The 21,529-nt window shown below is 35.2% G+C and overlaps 1 long non-coding RNA gene across 1 annotated transcript; it reads right to left on the bottom strand.

The window, feature by feature from the left end:
* Positions 1 to 390: 390 nt before the first annotated feature.
* LOC109274491 (uncharacterized) lies at positions 391 to 21,495 on the bottom strand. The gene is made up of 3 exons (XR_002083636.2): positions 21,436 to 21,495; positions 18,582 to 18,657; positions 391 to 447 (listed from the first exon to the last, which is right to left on the bottom strand). It is a non-coding gene; the product is annotated as an uncharacterized LOC109274491 (long non-coding RNA).
* Between the last annotated feature and the right edge of the window lie 34 nt (positions 21,496 to 21,529).

Here is a 21,529-nt window from a genome sequence, read left to right on the forward strand (position 1 = left end):
CTGATATCCTTCCTATTGTTGGTCTTCCCTACTGACTAAATTCAAACAAAAATTTTGGGTCATGAAAAAAAGAGATAGCAAAAGTTGAACACCAAAGTATGGACTTTCCATGGCTGACCGAAGAAAAAGATAATTCTGATACCTATTACTTATAAATTGTGTTTATGTCCTACACATGTCTACTTTAACATTTTGAAAGCACTCACTTTTAATAGGGACAGTACATACCAGTTGACATATTGAATCCAAAGCTTTAAGGAAAAAATAAAGAAAAGCTTTTTGAGAAATTTCTAACTATGCAACTATCATGTAGCAAGTATTTCAGATTTTGCATTAAAAAAAAGACTTTTTAGATTAGAAAGGCAGGAATTACCAAGAATTTTCTGGTGGTTTTCTGAATTCTTCATTTGTAATTATACCAAACTTCTTAATTCTCATATTAAGTCTCTGAAAATGAATAAAATATTTTATAAGTTTAAGAAACTGTAGTTACATTGGAAACAAAAGATAACTAAAGACAATATTCCTAGTAATAATTCTCAGGAAAAACAACAGATAAAATAATTAAGAACAGTATTTAGAATAGTCAGATATCTATATAATATGTAGAGAATAGTAAAGAAATATACAATTTTCATAGATTAAGATGAATATAATCTCTTAGACTTCAAAGAATCATAAAGATGGAAAATTTGGCCTACCATATATTAAAATTTCTCATATTGCAATAATTATAAAAAGTTTAGATCTGATAACAAAATAGACTCAACAACGTTAACCAAAAATAATAACTCATTTATTGGGCATATAGTATGAGTTAATCAATGTGTTAAATGGTATATATGTCTTATTCATATTTACATTTGATTTAATGACATATTTAGCTCTTGAAAAAAATTTATTATCTCCATTTTATAGATAAAAAAAGCGCAGAGGTTAAGTAACTTAATCAAGGGCATAGAGCTAATATGCTTGAGTGCATAATAATTTAGCATATGATCTAGGCATTTCAGGTAAACATGAATTATTAAGAGACAAATGGCTAACATTTTAGAAAAGAAAAGTAGATATCCATGTCATTTCTCATACCAAATGAATTTTCATAAAGACTTTCATTAATAATGTAAAAGTTGCAGAAAAAAAAATAATATACATTTATATAATTTTTAATTGTGATTATTTTTGTTAGAATACCAAGGGAAAAAAATTTTAAAAAGCCTCTAAAATATTTGATTACATAAAACCCTAAAACATCTCTGTGGCAAAATATATTACCATCAAGTTAAATACAAATAATAAACTGGTAATATTATTTTCAACAAAATAGAACAAAGTTTTACTCTCTCCAACAGAGTAGTTTTAGAAATAATAAAACTACTGGTACTCTAAATAGAAAAAGAAATTGGTAAAAAACAGAACAGGGCATTCACAAAAGAAGACACAGAATGCTCAATTAACATACAAAAATATTTCATATTCACTAGTAATCAATAAAATGCATACTAAAATAACAGCAAGATATTTTACTTGCCTGATGAGCAAAGATAACTGGCATTGGCAAAGGTGTGGTAAAATCTCCACTGACAATTACTGCTGATGTGAGAGTTAACTACTACCATCTTTTCTGGGAGTAAATGTGGTAACGTATAAAACATCTTTTTAAAATAGTCATATTCTTAGGTGTAAAATTGCACATCTTACAAATTTATCCTAAGCAAATAAATAGGCACATATTTTTATAAAAAAGTTTGTGGGCTGCATTGTTTATAATGGAGAGAAATAACTGGAAGCAAACAAAAATGCAACAATTCGATATTGTTTAAATAAGTTCACACAAATCTATATGATATACTATGCTATGATTTAAATGGTAACACAGATCTTTACTGATATGGTAAACACATATTTACTGAACTGGTAACTGAAATGGCAACACATATTTACTGATACGACAATGTGTTCATGATTACTGATCAGGGAAGCAAGACATAGACCCCCATGTTTAATATTATTTTAATTTCATGAATGCTGTCTATGTGCATACAAAAAAAAAAAAAAAAGACCTTTTAAAAGAACAGAAATTGGGCCTGGGTAGGAATTTAGGTAACCTTTTCCCTTTTGGTTTTGAATTTTTCACCTTCTCTAAAATGAATAGCAACACTTACACAAATTAATCTAAAAAACAAACAGGAGGTAAAAAGGAGAGAAGCAAATACAGATAATGCTTTTATAATAACAGGTTATAAAGGAGAGAGAGAATGAAGGTGATAGACAATGGGGTAATAGATGAATAAAAAAGAGAGACAGTAGATTCACAGATACCAGGGTTGAGAAAGGGCAATAGCCAAACAAAGGAAAACACACAGCTTGGACCATAGAAAAAAAATATTTCAAAATTATTATACAAATAGGTTTGAATCCATGGTCAAAGACCCTTGAACAATTATAGATAAAAAAAAAAAAGAGTGGATGCAAAAAATCCACTTATTACCCTATTTCTGACAATATAGTTACCAATGATCTCAATAAAAATAATAATGTCATGGCTCAGGAAACATATGACTTAATATTTTCCAAGAATCTATATGAAGGACAGAAATGAACATAAAACAGAATGATTAAGCTCATTCATATGAAAGTACTTTGTAAACTGCTCAGATTTACAGCAGTGATACTACTAATCTGTAAAAACTGAGTCTTTGAAGTCAGCCCAGAATGAGAAATGATTTATGAAAACTATCGAGGCAATGTAAGAAACTTTTTAGATATGTTTAGAGCAGGAAGTGAACAAAAAAGACCTGTTTATTTCAAATGATATGTAACTCTGAGGAAGTTGACCTAGATAAAACAACATAGATAAGCTTCTGCTCTGCTTCCTTTTCCTTGCCATATTAAAAAAAAATTCAAATTGGAAAAGGTGGAACAATTATGCAAAACTGACACTGTAGATACAATGTAGATACATTACAGAATCCTATAAATTCTTTGAATTAAAAGTCTCCAAGTGGAGTACCTGGGTGGCTCAGTCGGTTAAGTGTCTGACTCTTGGTCTCAGCTCAGGTCTTGATCTCAGGGTTGTGATTCAAGCCCTGAACTGGGGCCCACAGTGGGCATGGAGCCTACTTAAAAAAAAAAAAAAAAAAGGACAAAGGAAAAAGAAAAAAGTCTCCAAGGAAATCCCAGATCATCCTGACATGAAAAATAGGTGATGATAATACACTGGCAGCTCAGAAGATCTTTAACCCTTCAGAAGCAGGGATATATATATATATATCTCCATGCCCCAGTTCTCGACAAAGAAAAATCAGTAAATGGTATCCTCCAAAACTAATGTAACTTTCATGTACATGGGCACACTGAATCATGGTCTATGAGAAGAATATCCAAATTTCTTGGAACACTAAATGACTGAGGTCTAAAGGGAAGTCTCCATTCCTTGCAGTGAGAAATAGTTTCAAGTACTCACAAGAAGCTAGACAGACATGAAGAAAATGAAGAAAAGATGAAATCTGTTTTTCTTCTACCAGCAGTTAAAATGTTTCCCAAAATTAAAGTTACTAGATGATGTATATCACTCTGCAATTAAACAGAGGTAAGGTGTGTACCTCACCTACACTAGAAAGTGGTCCTAATGCTCCATTCCCTCCATCAGTTCCTATCTTTATTTCCTCCTATCCTGCTGGATCCTATATCTATCTTATTCTGTTAATGATTCCCTCTCTTCTGTACTTTTACACATTCTTCTCTATGCCTCTTTCCTAATATATAAACATGTTCAAAGGGTGGTTTTTTTGGTTTTTTTTTTTTTTAGTATATTTAAAACAAAAATTCTCACTTGGCTTCGTGTCCTACTTTGGCTAACACACTCTATCCTCATTATATTATGCTTCAGGTGTACACTCTTCTTTTCTCATGAACTTGTCAACCCTCTAAAATAAGATATACATTCTTTCTGGTCTACTGAAAGTACTCCTGCTAAGTTCACCAATGGTCTCTAACCTATTGAAACTAAAGGATATTCTGCAATCCTTGTCTTATTTGACCTCTCCTAAGCATTTAATACTGACTTTACCCTTCTTCCTGAAGTTATCATTTCCCTTGGCTTTTGGGATGACTGTTACTTGATCTCCCCTGCCTCTGCAACAATTTTTTTTTTTGGTTGCCTCATCTCAACAATATAGATGGGCTCATCCTGTTCCTTAAAATATTAGTGTTGCTCAGGATTCCATTCTTATTTTCTAAATAAATGTATAAATAAATGTAGTTCTAAATTTTCTTCCTCTCAGTATGCTCTTTGAATAACTTATCTACACCAGAGGCTTCACTTACACAACAATTATTTCAAGTCTGCATTTTCAGCTACATCCTCTGCTCCAAGTCATATACATGGTTTACTAAATATCTAAATGTGCATGGTCCCTAGGCACTTAATGGGGATAAAACCAAAACAAAACCAGAGTGTAACTTTCAAATTAGTACAAAACAAATACACAAAAACCTTCCACTGGAACCAAAAGTAAAAACATCCACAATCACAGTAAAACATTTTAACATCCTCTTTCAGTACTCAGTATCTAACAAAAAAGCAAAAGTTCATGCATGTTTGTGTTAACACAATTAACAAGCCTCAGCTGATCTAATGAAAGGGTGTATGTAGTGTGTGTGTGTGTGTGTGTGTGTGTGTGTGTGTATAAATCCGCACTCAACAAATGGATGTTCTTTTCAAGAACATTTGTAACAGGTTTATTTTCTAAAGCTATAATAATTAAAAACTGTGTATTAACTCTAAGACAAACAAAACCAATGAAATAGAATAGGGAATTCAAAAATCAGTGGAGGTAGGATATGCCTCAGTAATAAATATCATTAGGATAACTGAAAACTGATAATCTGGATGATAAAAAATATTTGAATACATACAAAATAAATTCTAGATGAACTCAATTCTTTTTTTCTTTTTTTTTTTTTTTCAACGTTTTTTATTTATTTTTGGGACAGAGAGAGACAGAGCACAAACGGGGGAGGGGCAGAGAGAGAGGGAGACACAGACTCCAGGCTCCGAGCCATCAGCCCAGAGCCTGACGCGGGGCTCGAACTCACCGACCGCGAGATTGTGACCTGGCTGAAGTCGGACGCTTAACCCACTGCGCCACCCAGGCGCCCTAGATGAACTCAATTCTTAAGTGTGGCAATGTTGAACTTTAGCTGAACCCTGTGTTCTCTGAAAGGAGTGGTAGTTGAAAAATCCCTCCACTTTTTTTGTGTTTCCAGAACCAATTAACTACAAAAGATCACTCTGTTCTAACTTATTGCCAGATATGACCCACTTCTACCCCTCCTCAGTGACTATAACTTCCTTGTTTACCTGCCTTTATAAAATTCAGGTCCCCTTCTTTTGAGATGTTCCTAATGAATGTTGTCACTCCTGCAATACCCTCAATAAAATCATCTTTTTAATTTCTGGTGACTCTAACGTATGAAAAACAAAGTAGAAGAACTGTTGAAAGAAAACATGAGAGAAAATCTTGTTAACACTAGGGCAAGTTAAGAATTTCCTGACTGACGTGGATAAACTTCAAAAATACCGTTCAAGTGAAAAAGTTGCAGAAAAAACTCTGCATTTATATATTATATAAAGTTTAAAAAGTCTGTGTGCATGTGTGTAATTAGTGATACAAAACTATGTGATAAAAATTTAAACTATGGACAAAAAGGATACATATCAACTTTAGAATAGTTATTACCTGTTGTGAGAGAGGGAAGTAAATAGCATGGGAGGGGAGCAAGTTTTGCTGGATATATATCTTCCTCTTTTTTTAAATATGAAACTTATTGTCAAATTGGTTTCCATACAACACCCAGTGCTCGTCCCAACAGGTTCCCTCCTCAATGCCCATCACCCACTTTCCCCTCCCTCTCACCCCCCATCAACTCTCAGTTTATTCTCTGTTTTTAAGAGTCTCTTATGGTTTGCCTCCCTCCCTCCCTCCCTCTCTTTTTTTTTCCTTCCCCTCCCCCATGGCTTAAAGTTTCTCAGGATCCACATAAGAGTGAAAACATATGGTATCTGTCTTTCTCTGTATGACTTATTTCACTTAGCATAACACTCTCCAGTCCCATCCACATTGCTACAAAACGCCATATTTCATTCTTTCTTATTGCCAAATAGTATTCCACTGTATATACAAACCACAACTTCTTTATCCATTCATCAGTTGATGGACATTTAGGCTCTTTCCATAATTTGGCTATTGTTGAGAGTGCTGCTGTAAACATTGGGGTACAAGTGCCCCTATGCATCAGCACTCCTGTATGCCTTGGGTAAATTCCTAGCCGTGCTATTGCTGGGTCATAGGGTAGATCTATTTTTCATTTTTTGAGGAACCTCCACACTGTTTTCCAGAGTGGCTGCACCAATTTGCATTCCCACCAACAGTGCAAGAGGGTTCCTGTTTCTCCACATCCTCTCCAGCATCTACAGTCTCCTGATTTGTTCATTTTAGCACTCTGGCGTGAGGTGGTATCTGAGTGTGGTTTTGATTTGTATTTCCCTGACGAGGAGTGACGTTGAGCATCTGTTCCTGTGCCTGTTGGCCATCTGGATGTCTTCTTTAGAGAAGTGTTTATTCATGTCTTCTGCCCATTTCTTCACTGGATTATTTGGTTTTTGGGTGTGGAGTTTGGTGAGTTCCTTATAGATTTTGGATAATAGCCCTCTGTCTGATATATCATTTGCAAATATCTTTTTTTGATTCCCAAACCAGACAGAGACCAAGCAAAAAAAGAGAACTACAGGCCAATATCCCTGATGAATATGGATGCAAAAATTCTCAACAAGATACTAGCAAATCAAATTCAATAGCATATAAAAAGAATTATTCACCATGATCAAGTGGGATTCATTCCTGGGCTGCAGGGCTGGTTCAATATTCGCAAATCAATGTGATATATCACATTAATAAAAGAAAAGATAAGAACCATATGATCTTGTCACTGATGCAGAAAAAGCATTTGACAAAATTCAGCATCCTTTCTTAATAAAAACCCTCAAGGAAGTCGGGATAGAAGGAACATACTGAAACATCATAAAAGCCATTTATGAAAAGCCCAAAGCTAGTATCATCCTCAATGGGGAAAAACTGAGAACTTTCCCCCTGAGATCAGGAACACGACAGGGATGTCCACTCTCACCGCTGTTGTTTAATGTAGTGTTGGAAGTTCTAGCATCAGCAATCAGACAACAAAAGGAAATAAAAGGCATCAAAATTGGCAAAGATGAAGTCAAGCTTTCACTTTTTGCAGATGACATGATATTATACATAGAAAACCCAACAGGCTCCACCAAAAGTCTGCTAGAACTGATACATGAATTCAGCAAAGTCGCAGGATACAAAATTAATGTACAGAAATCAGTTGCATTCTTATATGCTAATATTATGAAGCAATAGAAAGACAAATAAAGAAACTGATCCCATTCACAATTGCACCAAGAATCATAAACTACCTGGGAAGAAACCTAACCAAAGAGGTAAAAGATCTGTATGCTGAAAACTATAGAAAGCTTATGAAGGAAATTGAAGAAGATATAAAGAAATGGAAAAACATTCTGTGCTCATGGATTGCAAGAATAAATATTGTTAAAATGTCAATACTACCCAAAGCAATCTACACGTTCAATGCAATCCCTATCAAGCATTCTTCTCGAGGCTAGAACAAGCAGTCCTAAAATTTGTATGAAACCACAGAAGACCCCGAATAGCCAAAGTAATATTGAAGAAGAAGACCAAAGCGGGAGGCATCACAATCCCAGGCTTTAGCCTCTACTACAAAGCTGTAATCATCAAGACAGCATGGTATTGGCACAAAAACAGACACATAGACCAATGGAATAGAACAGAGACTCCAGAACTGAACCCACAAAAGTATGGCTAACTAATCATTGACAAAGCAGGAAAGAATATCCAATGGAAAAAAGACAATCTCTTTAACAAATGGTGCTGGGAAAACTGGACAGCAACATGCAGAAGAATGAAACCAGACCACTTTCTTACACCATTCACAAAAATAAACTCAAAATGGATGAAGGACCTGAATGTGAGACAGGAAACCATCGAAACCCTAGAGGAGAAAACAGGAAAAAGCCTCTCTGACCTCAGCCGCAGCAATTTCTTAACTTGACACATCTCCAAAGGCAAGGAGGGAATTAAAACCAAAAATGATCTATTGGGACCTCATGAAGATAAAAAGCTTCTGCACTGCAAAGGAAACCATCAACAAAACTATATCTTCCTTTTAAAAAGGATTTACAGAAGAGACACCTGGGTGGCTCAGTCAGCTGAGCGTCTCACTTTGGCTCAAGTCATGATGTCACAGTTCTGAGTCTGAGCCCTGCATTGGGCTCTGCGCTGACAGCATGGAGCCCACTTTGTATCCTCTGCCCCTGACCTCTCTGCACCTCCCGCACTCTCTCTCTCTCTCAAAATTAAATAAACCTTTTTTAAAAAAGGGTTTACAGGGAGTCTGGGTGGCTCAGTTGGGTAAGCGTCCGACTTGGTTAAGCATCTGACTTCAGCTCAGGTCATGATCTCGTGGTTTGTGAGTTCGAGCCCCGCGTTGGGCTCTGTGCTGACAGCTCAGAACCTGGAGCCTGCTTCAGATTCTCTCTCCATCTCTCGGCCCCTCCCCTGCTCATGTTCTGTGTCTCTCTGTCTCTCAATAATAAATAAACGTTGAAAAATAATTTAAAAAGTTAAAAAAAAAGGATTTACAGCAAAGTTTCAAATAGCTAAGGAATTTTGTTAAAACACAGAATTGTGATTCAATAGGTTGGGAATGGGGGGTAGGCTGAGATTCTGCATTTCTAATAAACTCCCAGGTGATATGTTAATGCTGCTAGGCCAAGGACCACACTTTAGATCCTTGAATTTAAAGAAAATACGGCTAACTTGATTAAACCTAAACGGTGAGCATAAAAGTCTATTATATTCTGGTATGTTTGAATTAACTCATAAATAAATATGAAGTTGAAGAGAACTTCTGGCAGCCTCCTTGAGGCACCACAACACAGTAGTAAATAATCCCTGTCTCAACTGTATATACATACATTTAAGGCTGTTCTCATTTTGTGACACAGACAATATGTTTACAAATACACAAACACATAAAAAAAGGAAATTACCTGAGATTCTAAAAAAAATGTCAGGAGAGTAGCTTAAATTCTTATAACACTAATTACTAATAAAATCATTAATATGTTATTAATAATTAATTAGTGGTAAAATTTTACTTTTTTTTCATTTAGTTACTAAAGTTGACAAATTTCTTAGTTAATTTAATCCTAACCTCTTCATCTGTCATTGATGAGATACTCCTGAGGGACACTTTTTGAGGTGTTCTTACACTATTAAAAAAATGGAATAGCATTAATTCAGATTAACATTTAGAATATAATAATTCAGATTAATTTGTAAAGTGACATAAGTAAATGACTTCACTAAAATCTCTGCTTAATAATTGTATATTTTCTGTACTTGAAGATGTGGGTTTAGGAAGTTTACATCAATTGATTAAGACAATCATTAAGCATAGAGTATAAAGTCTCTGAAGGCCAGAGCTTTGGTGTGGTTTGTTCTCTATTTCTTAGCATCTAAAACACTCCTGGTATATAAAAGCCCTTAACAAATAACTGTAAAATAAATAAATAAATTCCATTTAGTGATTCCAGTGTACCAGGATGTTTTAAAGGCTCTAAAGATAAAAACAAAATATGGCTTGTCCTTCAGGTGTCAAAATTTGGTGGGGATGATGGACACATAATTTTTATCTTATATATTATAAAATTATACATGTAAACAATATTGATGTATTTAGAAACCTATATATTTTTATACAGTAGGAAAAAAAGGAAGGTCATGTAAAAAAGGAGGAAATATATATTCAGAGAGAGGAACTATATATAAAGAAGTGTATAATGTGAAAATAGGTGAGGTGGCAAGGATGGTAAAATAGGTACAAGATGCTATGAAAACATAATAGGGAGAGAATGCTCAATTTGCTCAAGAAGATCAAGAATTAATTCTCAAGAATTAACATTAATTTTGAGTGTTGCAGGATAAATCAAAGTTTGATGGGTGACTCTGAACTGACCTGGGATAGAGTGGAGCAGGAGGTAGCAGGTAGCAGAAAGTAGGGAGACAGATATTCTAAAGAGAGGAATGTGTAGAAAAGCAGGAAAACCAAGGAGTATTTTAGAAAATGTCAAGCAATTTAGCATGTCAAAACTTGGGGTAGAAGAAAAAAAAATGATTGGAAATGAACTGAAAATATAGAAGCCAGGCTATGACGTGCTTGATACATCATACTAAGAATTTTGATTTATAACAATGATTATAAGCAAGAAGAATGGTTTGATTAGATTTGTATTTGAGAGTCTTTGGTAGCAACAGGAAATATGAATAAGTAGGTAGGACTAAAGAAAAAAAGAGGTCTTTCAATATGGTTGAGGCCAAAAGTGATTAGAGTTTGGACTAGGACAGTAGTTTTGATGAGTGAAGCAATTCAAGAGCTTTTTGGAGGTAGAATGGACAAGATGATCATGGAGATGTTAAAACAGCTGCCATATTCCTGACTTGGGAGATTGAGCGCAGTGTGCAATAGTGATTATATGTATACAGATGCATGTGTGCTAAAAGCATATATATACATAAGACAAAACATGTGAACAGAGAAGCGTGTGGGCACACAAGAAAGATGGAGAAGACAACATATAAAATGAAGTACATATAATGTGTATGTGAGAGAAAAGATGGAAACAGATGGAAAAATATGTTTGTGGGGATGCCTCTTTTTTTTTTCTTTTTAAGCAGTCCTCATTTTCACTTCAAATCACCTAAAAGCTGTACTTACAATTCAGGCAATGTCTAGTTCTCTAAATGAGTTAACATATATAAAGGGCTTGGAGTGCCTGGGAGGATCAGTTGGTTGAGCGTCTAACTTCAGCTCAGGTCATGATCTCATGGTTTGTGAGTTTAAGCCCCACATGAGGCTCGCTGCTGTCAGCGCAGAGTCCGCTTTGGATCTTCTGTCCCCCTCTCTCTGTGCCCCTTCCCTGCTTGTGCTCTCTCTAAAATAAATAAATCTTAAAAAAAAAACATATGCAAAGGGCTTAGAATAGTATCTAGTAAATATAAGTTTTGAATTAATTTTAACTATTTTATTATTACCCTGAACCCTTGGAGAGCTTTAGTCCCTACTCTCACTTTTCTACTTCATTCCATTCTGAGTTCAAAAGATTTGGTACAATCTCTAGGTTACATGTAACTTTTAAATTCTTCAATACTGTCACCCAGTTAAAGCATTTTGTTGAAATAAAGATGATCTGCTTATTCAAAACACGGAGAAGCTGGAAGAAGAGCTTTCATGAATTGTCGATTTGCTCCCGGAAATATATAAAACTTATGCACCCCAAGTAGGTTATTACAGTGACAGTGGTTTCAGATCTGGCTTAGAAAGATACTTTATGTCATTGAGAGTTGATGCAATCTGTTTCTAAAATGGAGTTATCAGTAAGAGAAAAATTTGAGAAGAAAAAGATAAAGAAATTCAATACATTTCCAGAGATGCTTGAAATGGACCTTCAAAATGTTCTCTTCTTTTCTTTGAAGAGTTAGGAATAATCAGACCAAAAATATCCATATAGTACAGCAAACTTCAATGAAAATATAAATTATTTTTAACTACACAGGAGCTCTCTTTCATTAGCTTAGTAGAAAATTAACTGTAAATTCATACTATCAAATTATTGTCAGCATCTAATCATTAATGGTTTCTGACTCTAAGATACTGTCATGATGAGTTACTTACCAAAAATGATATACATTTGTTATACTTCAGTGCACAGTGAAAGATTAAGCATTTTTAAAATACTTTTTAAAAAAAGGAAGGAAGGAAGGAAGGAAGGAAGGAAGGAAGGAAGGAAGGGCAAGGCAAGCAGGCAAAAAATAAATAAAATGCTTTGGTTTTTAACTGTTATATTCCCTTAAGAAATAGGACAAAAGAATAAGGGATGTGAACTCATATTCACTGAGTATCTACTATGTCCTAGGTATTGTACTAGTTGCTTTACATTTCCCTTATTTTGTCTTTACAAAACTTGGCAAAGTAAATTATTTTCCCCATACAACACAGAGGATACACATAGAAGTTGAATAGTCTACAGTAACAGAGCTAATAAAAGATAAAGCTGGAATTTAAACCTGAAGCTTTCCAACTCAAAGGCCCACATTCTACTCTACTGGTGATTCGTAAATATAGGACATATATGTCTTATATTTGAATAAAGTTATAGATTTTAAAGAAATTTGTGTATTTCACTGACATATCATGTGCTTCTTTTGAACTACCATCTTCACTTATAGTTTCTGTTTCTTCCTCCTTTGGGGAAAAGAAAAATGCATATTAGGATCAGGGTTAACATGTATATGAGAGTATGCAATTCTCTCCCAAAATGTATATCCCTAAATTGCCTGAAATTCAATTATTTATAGAGATTAATTTCAGGGCAACTGATTCCTTTTAAAATCCAAATATCCTAGTCATCCACACCATAGTTTTTCTCCCGTTATGAAAGAATGTATCTTTATATCATTCACATTGATACAAGTCCCTTTCAACCTAATTCTTTTTAACAATTGGCCAAGATCAACCAAATTAAGAGAGAGTAAGTATAATTGGTAGTTGGGAAAGAAAAGAACAAACAAGAGGTGATCTGGAAATATTCAGGCCTCTGTAGAACGCAGGAGAAAGTATAGAGACTACAATAAGAATATGGAGCCCAGAAAGGCTATAGAGAAGGATAATAAAATATACATTTCCCCCAGGCAAAACATCAGAAATTTGCTATTATGAAAATCAAGGTAAATTAAATGAATTTAAAGCATCTTTTTGTCCATGTGCACCATGAACTCGACATTCTTGTTAAGTATGGTTTGATCATCATCCAGAGTCACTAATTAACACATTTTACTGGCTGAAAAATGAAGGGGTCCCTGGCTGGCTCAGTCAGAAGAACATGCAACTCTTGACCTCGGGTCATGAGTTCAAGCTCCACATTGGGTATAGAGATTACTAAAAAAAAATAAAATAAAGTTTTGAAAAAAAAAATCATTTAGAACTGAAAAATACAAAATAAAAATATATGCCTTAAAATTTACTTTGATTGAATTTAAGTTTTGAATAATGTATTTTTATACCTCAAGAATGTCAAATTCTTCAAGCTCTTCTAAAGAAACTTCTTCTATGTTGAATGAACACAATGAACATGAGATTACTAAGACACTTAAGATATAATGTAAATGGAATTTTGCAGTGTGATTTTTTTCAACTAACCTCATCTCTATTCTTATCCATTCCAATTCATTTTCAACATGTTTTAAATTAATATTCTTAACACACAGTTCTGATTATGTTACTTCCCTGCTTAAAAATTTTTAGCTGCTCTTGAAAACATGAATAGACACTTCTCTAAAGAAGACATCCGGATGGCCAACAGGCACATGAAAAGATGTTCAACGTCGCTCCTTATCAGGGAAATACAAATCAAAACCACACTCAGGTACCACCTCACGCCAGTCAGAGTGGCCAAAATGAAGAAATCAGGAGACTATAGATGCTGGAGAGGATGTGGAGAAACAGGAACCCTCTTGCACTGTTGGTGGGAATGCAAATTGGTGCAGCCGCTCTGGAAAGCAGTGTGGAGGTTCCTCAGAAAATTAAAAATAGACCTACCCTATGACCCAGCAATAGCACTGCTAGGAATTTATCCAAGGGATACAGGAGTACTGATGCATAGGGGCACCTGTACCCCAATGTTTATAGCGGCACTCTCAACAATAGCCAAATTATGGAAAGAGCCTAAATGTCCATCAACTGATGAATGGATAAAGAAATTGTGGTTTATATACACAATGGAATACTACGTGCAATGAGAAAAAATGAAATATGGCCTTTTGTAGCAACATGGATGGAACTGGAGAGTGTGATGCTAAGTGAAATAAGCCATACAGAGAAAGACAGATACCATATGGTTTCACTCTTATGTGGATCCTGAGAAACATAACAGAAACCCATGGGGGAGGGGAAGGAAAAAAAAAAAAAAAAAAAAAAAAGAGGTTAGAATGGGAGAGAGCCAAAGCATTAGAGACTGTTAAAAACTGAGAACAAACTGAGGGTTGATGGGGGGTGGGAGGGAGGGCGGGGTGGGAGGGAGGGCAGGGTGGGTGATGGGTATTGAGGAGGGCACCTTTTGGGATGAGCACTGGGTGTTGTATGGAAACCAATTTGACAGTAAATTTCATATATTAAAAAATAAAAAAAAATAAATAAACCAATTTTTGATGCATAAAAAAAAAAAAAAAATTTTTAGCTGCTCTTACTAAAGTTGAAAATATTTAGCCTGATATTCAAGGCCCTTCAAAATTTGCTTCCAAATGAACCTCTAATCTTATTTCCTAGGACTCTCCTTTGGATGGGGAGTAAGAATAGTATTGGTTTGTCAATACCTCCAGATTTGAAATTAAAGGGAGAGTGTGCTAAATAAAATGTCATCATTCAAATATACAGATAATTATAGATTGTTTTGTGGGTTAGGCACCATGCTAGGTGATAAAGATAAGCAGAGATAAAATTATACCCAAGAAAAATTACAATACTAAGTGACTTTAATACTAAGTATACTAAGCATTAAATAAATGGCAAACAAAATAAGTGCTAGGGTTTAGAGTTTACCTCACTGTTTTGGAAAACACACACACACACACACACACACACACACACACACAGGAGATTTTGGCCAGCTGAAGGATGTCCAGGCACTGGGATTAATTATTAGTGCAGAGTCCTATAAGGTATGGGTGAGGAGGAGAAAGGGAAGAACTTTGGCAGTGATCAAACAATACAGGTTCCCTCCAACCCGAGGGCCTCTTCCTTTCTTCCTATTGACTCTGGCTGTGCTCTCCACCCAGAGAGCATTTTCATCTTGTCTTTTCTGTATTCTTTCACTTTCTTTTTCCTTTACTATTTAATTTGAATGTCTTCATCTATGTTAATGGTTTTGATCTCATTTTATTTGTTCTTTAATGGTAATCATTGCAAGTCCTTTTTGGAAATAAACAGTGTTCAAGTCACCTTTTCTTTCCTGTTCCTATTTTTTTTCCTTTAAAAAGCAAACAAACCAATTAAAAAATGGGCAGGGTATCTGAACAGACATTTTTCCAAAGAAGACATACAGATGCTCACGTGTACATGAAAAGATGCTCAACACCATTAATCATCAGGGAAATGTAAATAAAAACCACAATGAGATATCACCTCGCACCTATTAGAATAGTTGTCAAAAAGACAAGAAATAACAAGTGTAGGCAAGGATGTGGAGAGAAGGGGACCCTTGTGCACTGCTGATGGGAATGTAAATTGGTACAACCACATGCAAACAGTATAGAGATTCCTAAAAAAATTAAAAACATAATTACCATATGGTCCAACAATCCCTATTCTGGGTATATATCCCCTCAAAAATAAAACTCTTATTTGAAAAGATATATGCACCCCCATGTTCACTGTAGCATTATTTACCAAGCCAAAATATGTAAGCAACCTAAGTGTCTACTAATGAATGAATGGATTAAAAATTGTGGTTTATATATATAATGGAATATTATTTAGCCATAAAAAACATTTGTAACATTTGTCAGTTGTAATAACATGGACGGACCTAGAAGGTATTATGCTAAGTGAAATAAGTCAGAGAATGATAAATACCATGTGATCTCTTATATGTGGAATCTAAAAAACTAATAGGTACAGATTGCAAATTGGTGGTTGTAGAGGCTAGGGGTGGGGAGTTGGAAAAATGGGTGAACTGCTTTTTTAAAATTTAAATAAATGGAATAAAAATTATGTTAAAAGTATACTCAACATAATATAACCCATGATGAAAGAATGTGAAAATATTTCATTAAAAGTGAGAAGTGGGAAAAAATAAAGCAAACAAAAAACCATGCCTACAAGATAAATTCCCAGCCCACAGCCCAGCTGTGCAATTTTCTTTGTGAAGCTGATCACCCTTACTGATGTGATTTTCATTTATTCTGAACTTCCCTGCATTTTTATTCCTCTCATTCAAAAATACTGATTCTAATAGAGTTATTTGTGGACTATTCTCTTTTAATAGACTAAATCTTCCTAAAGGCAGAGATTATGTTTTATTTAATTTTGACTCCCTCTGGGTCTTGAATTCCCTAAGGTGGTTTATGACAGATGTCTGATAAAAATGGAGTGAATAAATTTTAAAATGTCACTAAAATCATTCTTTATGAAAGTGGTAAAGTGCCCAAAGGAGATTCCTTTAAGAAACTATTGTGGAGAGCAATATATAGACAAATCATAGCATGAATCAAAGAAAAAAGAAAAGTTAATATTCAGTAAACAATATTAATCTTTTTCTCACTCATAGTTTGATCCCATGGATAGGTGACAACATGGACAGGTGAAAATGGAAAATTCTCATGATATGTGGAAGAGCTGAAAATCAGATATTTAAATAATCCTCAAAAGTAGTATTATCTCCAATCTCAAAAGCATGATCACAAAACATAAATATAAATTCCTTAATGCTAGAACATTTTTATGAGAAGAAATTAAAACGCCAGATATTTCATAAATAAATTTATATTAAAAAAGACTACAATATTTTGTATGAAAATTTCAGATGAATTTGCAACTCCTATATTGATCATTTTCTGAAAGATCAACAGAACATTTTAATAATAAGTCTCCTCAAACTGGCATAATATAAGTGTTCTGTCTCTGTATAATAAACCACTTCAGGGGCGCTTGGGTGGCTCAGTCAGCTCAGTGTCTGACTTAGGCTCAGGTCAGGATCTCACATTTCATGAGTTCCAGTCCCACGCGGGCTCTGTGCTGACAGCTCAGTCTGGAGCCTGCTTCAGATTTTGTGTCTCCCTGTCTCTCTGCCCCTCCCCTGCTCGCACTCTGTCTCTCTCTCCCTCAAAATAAATAAACATTAAAAAATTTTTAAAAACCACCTCAAAACTTAGTGGTTTAACAATTTATCTTTTGTGGTTCTGAGGGCTGAAGAGCTCAGCTGGGCAGTTCTCACTGGGGGTGTTTCATATAGTTGTAAACAGATGATAGCTGAGGCTAGAGACATCTGAAGGCATCTTCCCTCAATGTCTGACACCTGAGCTTAGGATAGTTCAACAACTGGGAAAAAAGTAGTCAAGCATCTTTTCTCCACCTGGCTAGCTTGTGTTTTCTAAAACAGACTCAACGTAGAAAGAATGACTTCTTCTGAGTTCCCCAGGGAAGCTGTTTCAAGCAAGCCTGCAGGAAAGCTACGAAGCTTCTATGACTTTGTCTTAGAAGGCATATAGTGTCACTTATAATCTAATGGCCAAAGTAATCATAAACTAGCTCAGATTCAAAGAAGTGGAGGAACATTCTTCACCTCTTAATGGGGGAATGGCTTGTGGGTACAAGAAGGTAAGAATTGATGGGGGCCATTTTGGAGCCAGCTACCTCAGTAACATTTCTGAGAATATAGAAGTCCAACTTCTTAAATAAAGAATGATGTCCCCTAAGAAAATCTAAATCTAACTTCCCAATGGAAATTGAGAATAGAGAACCATAAACAGAGTCATAATTCTGATTATTTGATTTTCAGTATATGTTTGTATTAAAAAATGTATCTGTATTCTATTTCAAGAATCTAGCATTTAGCCAAAGGATTATATGCACTCTTATTAACCCAGTGCACATAAATTGTGTTAACAAATAGAAATGTGAGAAATGCAGAATATCAGATCCTACTCCAGACTATCTGAGCCAGTAGAAATGTCAGAATATCAGATCCTACTCCAGAACTACTGAATCAGACATGAATTTTAGGAAGATGTCCAAAAGATTCAAATGCACAGTAAAGTTTTGAGAAGTGTTGACTTGGGGCCATACTCTTACACTAGTATATACAGGGCATCCTCAAACTTCTCATCTGAAGAAATCTAGAAAATATGAAGTATCCTTCTTCCAACTTTGGAAGCAGAGAAGTGCTGTACATTCAATTTTGGTTTTAAGTGGAAAAAATAGCTACAATCTGATTGTGCCTATAAAAAATCTTTGACAAATTAGAAACTACATGTATGGAGGGGAATCTTACTTTTTATGTGGGACATCAAGGATCGTCACTATGCATGTGGGAAAATGTTTAATCTATGATAGTTCTTTTTATGTAATTAGGGAAGCTAAGGAGACAGATCCAAAAAAGTGCAAGGAACTTAAAAATAGGTAATAAGGAACTTATGTACATTTAGCTATTTATATATAAAGACACACAGAAATGTTTTTTGATATTATTATTAGTGAATTACTTAAAATATATTTTGGGGCAGAATAGGATCATTGTCCTGCAAGTTAACTTGCTGTTATTTATCAACATCTTTAGATAAAATGAAAGCAAATTTAAAACCAAAAATGTCTTTTAAAGGAATAAACTTTTGAAAACATACCATTTTCTTCCAAAAATATATTCAATCCATTCACAATTTCTTGCTTGCTTCTTAACTCATCACTCATTTCTATGATCTAAATTATAAAACATAAAATGCCTATGAGAGAGTTCTTCAAAATCAAATCAGTTCAGCATGACATATAATTTTAAATTTGACAACTATTATTTTGTTTTGCTAATCATCTGAATGTACATTTTCTAGGAAATTATATTTGAATTATTGAAGTCCTTTATAAGTAAAACTATTTAAGGAACAACTAGAAACTTTAGGTTGATTTCCAAAAGGCCCCAGATACAAGCCTAGATTACAACTTAAACACCTGATCTAATAATTTTTTTAAAAAGGGGGGTGCCTGGGTGGCTCATTTGGTTAAGCATCCGACTTTGGCTCAGGTCATGATCTCACAGCTCGTGAGTTTTAGTCCCTGCATCAGGCTCTGTGCTGACAGCTTAGAGCCTGGAGCCTGCTTCGGATTTTGCGTCTCCCCCTCTCTCTTTCCCTCCCCTGCTCCCATTCTTTCTCCTGCTCTCAAAAATAAATAAAACATTAAAAATTTTTTTTCCTTTTTATAAGATACTGAATGATTTTCCTAGTCCGTGAGAAACTCAGAACGATTAGCTGAAATTACTCTGACTTCTTAGTGTAGGAAGGAAAGCCAAAGGAGCCTCCATTCTTCTAGTAATGTTATCACCATAAATTAGCCAAATGAGAGACTTCTTTTCCACTTTAATTCTATTATGGTATCATCCCATGTGGGGGCAAACTGAAAACCCCCACAAGGCTATGAGGGCCTAATACCTGTCAAATAGACTCTGTTAGCCTCCACAGAACCTTTATCTCTTTTCATTTGGATCACTCACATTGTCTGAATTCTGAAGTAGCCCGCTAACTTGCTCTATCTGGTTTTAACTTGGCTAAAGTCTTCTGAACCTTACTGTGTACTTACCTGCTCTGAAATTTTAATGGATTTTCACAACACTTATGATAAAATTTCCCAAATCCTTAGAGGCCTCAGACCCTTTATGATCAAGGTACTGCCTATTATTCTAATCAAATCTCCATTTACTCCTCAAGATCCAATGATGTAGAATTCCTTGCATTCATCAATGCACTGGCACATGCTGTACCGTCTGCCTGAAATACCCTTCTTTTCTTTCTTCTCCCAGCTAATTCTTTATCAAGGCTCAGCTTACTAGTTTCTCCAAGTTGAAATGGGTGCCCCTTTAAACTCCTGTAGTATATACTACATATCCTCCTAACATTCATCATATTAGATTGCAATAGTTTTTCTCCTCTAGAGGGCAAAGAATGTCTTCTCTTTTCAGCACTGAGCATGACACTTGGTAAATGTTATTGAAAAAACAAGGAAATGAATATGCAATTAGAGATGGAGGAATTTGTTGAGTGATTTCTAGTCCACTTTGAGTAGGGTGGAAGAAATCTATTCCACTCACCCCTGCCACTGATTAATTTAAAATATTTTATGGAAAAAGTGGGCTAGTTCAGAGGTATATTCCAGGTCCTGCTAATGAACATTCAAGACAACATAGAAAGAAACAAAATCATAGAATGTTAGAAATGATTGTGTACTTGGGGGTCAAGTTCAACATCTTTACTACAGAGATGAAAAAATAAGGAGCTAAAAGGAATGAACTTGAGATTGTTGGGAGAGCTCTGATATAGGATAGGGTAGTGGTTCCAATTTGTATGGCTCAAATTTGATAACCACTGGGACAGGAGTTTAAAAACTAGAGAAAGTATCCTTACATGAATCTGTAGTGGTTTAAGGAGTAATAAAAAGTGTAATAAAAAATAAGCAGAGAAAACAATCTCAAGGCAATAGTGGTGAGAGTTAAGTGGTGTGTTGTTAGTATTACTGGAAACAGTAAAGGTTTAGAATATTAAAAAATTTTTAAGTTTAGGTTGAGATCAACCAACAGATCTAGACCAAGGTAACAGTTAATTCTTAATTATTGATGCTTATGATAGGAAGTAACGGACAATATCAAATCAGTTTTTATTTGGCTTTGCAGTACAAATTTATTTTTTCTTTCACTACTTACCTTTCTTTGTTTTGTTTATGGTAATGACATTTGAGGTAAAACTAGTACAGTACTAGATCATCTGTGGACACTCAGGCAAATCATTTAATTATTTGTCTGCAAAATTGGGTTGGATTAGACCACCTCAAAGATTCTTTTTATTAACTATGAATCCACCAATACTGGTTTGCCATAGTCAATCTAGAACGCTCCAATTCCAAGAATAAGTCTAATTCATTTAAATACCTTAATATTATTGGTATTTTAATTTGCCCGGCAACTTTGGTTTTTAAGTTAGTGGGTCAAAATTTGGGGGCCCAATAAATAGGTCATATTTACATTTTTACTTAAGAAATGCAGGCTGCTGGTGAGATAGTTGGCAATTTCTAGGCAGAAAATGTGCATAAGATCACAGAGAATCAAATAGCCAGTGAAAATAACAACAAAAACCTGTCCATCTAAATTAGGGCCTAACATTTTTCAGGTTAAACTAAACGTGGTAGGCACTGCCGGACCACGCGTGGCTACCCTCAAAGCAAAAGGGCCAAGCAAGAGAGGCCTGCAAGCCTCGCCTCTGCATGGTTTTGGCGTCACTTCTGCGCTCCAGCTATGGGTGGGATCTTAAACTAAGCCCTTGGGTCTCAAGAGCACTTTAAGAATTCACTCCCTGAGGGTCGTCCCTCTCCCCGGCCAAACCGCAAGCTAGTGAGAAAAATGGGCAATTTGGGGTGGGCTTTTCTTTCTCTCTAGATCTCCTCCCCTTGCCCGTAATGCCTAGCACCAGCTGACCAAAATGCATCAGCCGTTACCTCCATCCTGGGAGCCAGGGCTTGGCCGTCGCTGCCACCCGCTCCCGCCATTTTGTCCGGTGGGCCACGGCAGCCGCAAGGGCTTGTGGGGGAT

The sequence above is a fragment of the Panthera pardus genome, unplaced genomic scaffold, assembly GCF_024362965.1.
Source record: "Panthera pardus isolate Hobbes unplaced genomic scaffold, ASM2436296v1 HiC_scaffold_10, whole genome shotgun sequence".
NCBI lineage: Eukaryota > Metazoa > Chordata > Mammalia > Carnivora > Felidae > Panthera > Panthera pardus.